Here is a 4,221-nt window from a genome sequence, read left to right as displayed (position 1 = left end):
AGCAACAAAAATTCGTCTGAAAGTGTGGTGTCCTCTCGTTCTCTGCGCTTTCACTGGGAGCTACAATCCCGAGCTGCTGGTAGTCAGCCATCTTGGCGCTCTCTCTTTTTTTTTTTTTGAGATGAAGTTTGGCTCTTGTTGCCCAGGCTGAAGTGCAATGATGCAATCTCGGCTCACCATAACCTCTGCCTCCTGGGTTCAAGTGATTCTCCTGCCTCAGCCTCCCGAGTAGCTGGGACTACAGACAAGCGCTACCATTCCTGGCTATAATTTTTCTATTTCTGTATAACAAATTACCACAAACTTAGATGCTCAAAACAATAGCCATTTATCATCTTGCCATTCTGTAGGCCAGAAGTCTGGCTGGGTACTTGCCTGGGCAGTGCACATGCTGAAATTGGAACAAGAGTGAAGAAATTAGCATGGCCCTTGGCCAAGGATGACGTGCACATTTGTAAGGCATTCTAGATTTTTACAACAATATACACATAGTTAATGCTGCATTGTACACTAAAAATTTGGTGAAGAGGCTGGGCATGGTGGTTCACGCCTATAATCCCAGCACTTTTTGGGAGGCCAAGGCGGGTGGATCACCTGAGGTCAGAATTCTGGTTCAAGACCAGCCTGGCTAACATGGTGACACCCCATCTCTACTAAAAATAGAAAATTAGCTGGGCGTGGTGGCATACATCTATAACCCCAGCTACGTGGAAGGCTGAGGCAGGAGAATTGCCTGAACCCAGGAGGCAGAGGTTGTAGTGAGCCAAGATAGCACCACTGCACTCTAGCCTGGGAAACAGACAGAGACCCCGGCTAAAAAAAAAAAAAAAAAAAAAAACAACAACATTAGTGAAGAGTAGCCAGGCATGGTGGTACATGCCTGTAATCCCAGCTACTCAGAAGGCTGAGGTAGGAGAATCACTTGAACCTGGGAGGTGGAGGTTGCAGTGAGTGAGCTGAGATCACACCAGTGCACTCCAGGCTGGGTGACAAAGTGACTCCATCTCAAAAAATAAAAATAAAAAATAAAATAAAAGTAAATAAACAAAGAACAGTGAGGTTATTAGGGTGTGGGCCCTAATCCAGCAGGACCAGTATCCTTATAAGAAGCAGAGATTAGGCCAGGCAAGGTGGCTCACACCTGTAACCCCAGCACTTTAGGAGGCCGAGGCAGGCAGATCACAAAGTCAGGAGATCAAGATCATCCTGGCCAACATGGTGAAACCCTGTCTCTACTGAAAATACAAAAATTAGCTGGGCGTGGTGGCACACGCCTGTAGTCCCAGCTACTCAGGAGGCTGAGGCAGGAGAATCGCTTGAACCAGGGAATCGGAGGTTGCAGTGAGCCGATTGTGCCACTGCACTCCAGCCTGGATGACAAGAGTGAGACTCCGTCTCAAAAATAAATAAATAAAAATTTACAAAGCAGCAGAGATTAGGACACGGACACACACAGGGGGACGACCATGAGAAGACATGAGAAGGTGGCCATCTACAAGCCGAGGAGAGAGGCCTCAGAAGAAACGGACCCTACTGTCACCTTGATCTCAAACTTCCAGCCTCCAGGACTGTGAGACAATGCACTTCTATGACTGAAGCCATGCAGTCTGGGTGCTCTGTTAACTGCAGGTGCCCCTCAGCCTCCCTCCTCTGGCTCACGGCCCTACCCACTCGCACTGGCTGCTGCCCGCAGGTCCCTGCCATCTGTCTGCCTTCTGCCTGGCTTCCTTTCCACTTCTGTACTGTCTACCCAGTGGACTCCTCCATCTCCGGTTCTCCTTCTCGAGGTATAATTATAGCTGCTAGCACTAGTGCCCAATGCCACTGTGCCAAAGTGTCTGCCTGGCCTTCGGAGGCTGTATCTTATTTAACCTGGCGACCCTGGGAGGCAGGGGTTATCATTAGCCCTCTTATACCAATGCGATGCAGCACCCAAGGCTTCCCGAGTGGAAGGGGGTTGCCCAGGGCTACACTGCTAGCATACAAAGAGAATCTGTCAGCTGGGCATGGTGGCACATGCCCGTTGTCCCAGCTACTTGGAAGCTGAAGTGGGAGGGGTGGTTGAGCCCAGGCATTCGAGGCTGCAGTGAGCTGTGATTGCACCACTGCACTCCCACCTGGGCAACGGAGGGAGACCCTGTCTCAAAAATTAATATAAAAGCCAGGCATTGGCCAGGCGTGGTGGCTCACACCTGTAATCTCAGCACTTTGGGAGGCCAAGGTGGGTGTATCACGAGGTAAGGAGATTGAGACTATCTGGCTAACATGGTGAAACCCCATCTCTACTAAAAATACAAAAAATTAGCCTGGTGTGGTGGCATGCACCTGTAATCCCAACTGCTCAGGAGGCTGAGGCAGGAAAATTGCTTGAACCTGGGAGGCAGAGGTTGCAGTAAGCCCAGATCATGCCACTGCACTCCAGCCTGGGTGACAGAGTTAGACTCTGGCTAGGGAAAAAAAAAAAAAAAAAAAAAAACAGGTGCAGTGGCTAACACCTGTAATCCCAGCACTCTAGGAGGCTAAGGCAGGTGGATCACAAGGTCAGGAGTTCAAGACCAGCCTGGCCAAGATGGCCAAACCCCATCTCTACTAAAAATACAAAAATTAACCGGGCATGGTGGTAGACACCTGTAATCCCAATTACTCGGGAGGCTGAGGCACAAGAATTGCTTGAACCCAGGAGGCAGAGATTGCAGTGAGCCAAGATTGTGCCACTGCATTCCAGCTAGGCGACAGAGCGACACTCCATCTCAAAATAAATAAAATAGCAGGGTGTGGTGGCATGTACCTGTAGTCCCATGTACTTGGGAGGCTGAGGTAGGAGGATCTCTTGAGCCTGGGAAGTCAAGGCTGCAGTGAGCTATGATGACGTCCACTCTAGCCTGGGCAACACAGTGTGAGATGATGTCTTTCAAAAAATTTCAAAAATGGCTGTGGCCAAGGTGTCATTTCCTCCCACTTGGATTCCAGACTTTCCAGAGGCCCTTGGCCCTACAGGGGTTTGGGCATCTCTCTTTAGAGGCCTCAGGTCCATTATAGCACCTTGCCTGGCCTTTTTTTTTTTTTTTTTTTACTAAAAAATCTTGGGTGTTTTTTTCCTCCCCCCACCGGAGGAGAAAGAGTGGTGTGGCGGGAGCTGGGCTCACCGCATCCTCCACCTCCCAGGTTCAAGTGATTCTCCTCCCCCAGCCTCCTGAGTAGCTGGGATTACAGGCATGTGCCATCACGTTCAGCTAATTTTTGTGTTTTTAGTAAAGATGGGTTTTTCACAATGTTGGCCAGGCTGGTCTTGAACTCCTGAGCTCAAGTGATCAGCCCACCTTAGCTTCCCAAAGTGCTGGGATTACAGGCATGAGCCACCGTGCCCGGCCTCATTTTTACACTTTTTGTAGAGACAGGGTTTCAGCATGTTGGCCAGGCTGTCTCTAACTCCTGAACTCAAGTGATCTGCCTACCTCAGCCTCCCAAAGTGCTGGGATCCCAGGCGTGAGTCACCGTGCCCAGCCACTGTGATGTGATAGTAATCACATGCCTGTATCAACATATGTCCTGTAGCCAGTGAGTATATACACCTATTATGTACCCACAGATTTTGAACTCCTGAGCTCAAGCAATCCTCCCCCCTTGTACCAGCTCTCAGCGCGGGCTGCCTCCCAGAAAGTCCTCAGGCTCTGTCCACCCGCCCCCAGTACAAACACTCTCATGTCATGACTCGGCTCACAAACTGTGGTTTTCTGGACAGTGCAGGTATCTATGTTTCTCCTTCTCTTCCAGAAATTCTTTTACACTGTGCTAATAAATTACTGAGGTTGAAACACACACACAAAGCCCAAGGGAAAAAGGATACAGGCCTCAGACCCTTGACATTGAAGGGAGCAAGGAAAATAGCCCCCACAAAGGCAGGGGTCCGGAGGGTCTGGTGGAGCTCGAGCATCCACCGCCAGGCACAGGGCCCTCACTCGGGGCTGGGCCTTTCAGGCCCTGAATCCTGGGGTGAGGCGGGGATCAGAAACCATCTCTTCTCCTTGGAGGGGCTTGAGGGGAGATTTCCTTGCTTGCTTTGCAGTGGCTGCAAGAACTGTGGCGAGAGGTTGGGGGTATCCAGGCCCCCCTGGTGTCTGACCCTGAGCCCATGAGCCCCTTCTACCCCTGCAGGTCATGCAGGCAGTACTCAGCCTCCTGCCCACCCTCAACTTCCCACCCCTGTCTAAACCCTGAAAC

The 4,221-nt window shown here is 50.6% G+C and overlaps 1 long non-coding RNA gene and 1 other non-coding gene across 2 annotated transcripts; both read left to right on the top strand.

Annotated features, from left to right (window-relative positions):
* Positions 1-367: 367 nt before the first annotated feature.
* On the top strand, positions 368-474 carry LOC116532932. The gene has a single exon (XR_004260999.1). It is a non-coding gene; the product is annotated as a U6 spliceosomal RNA (small nuclear RNA).
* A 912-nt stretch (positions 475-1,386) lies between these two features.
* LOC116532640 lies at positions 1,387-3,711 on the top strand. Its single transcript, XR_004260925.1, has 2 exons — positions 1,387-1,787; positions 3,590-3,711. It is a non-coding gene; the product is annotated as an uncharacterized LOC116532640 (long non-coding RNA).
* Positions 3,712-4,221: the final 510 nt, after the last annotated feature.

The sequence above is a fragment of the Sapajus apella genome, unplaced genomic scaffold, assembly GCF_009761245.1.
Source record: "Sapajus apella isolate SASKATOON/1434 unplaced genomic scaffold, GSC_monkey_1.0 scaffold77, whole genome shotgun sequence".
Classification (NCBI taxonomy): Eukaryota; Metazoa; Chordata; class Mammalia; order Primates; family Cebidae; genus Sapajus; species Sapajus apella.
This window is presented reverse-complemented; position numbering and strand designations above follow the sequence as displayed.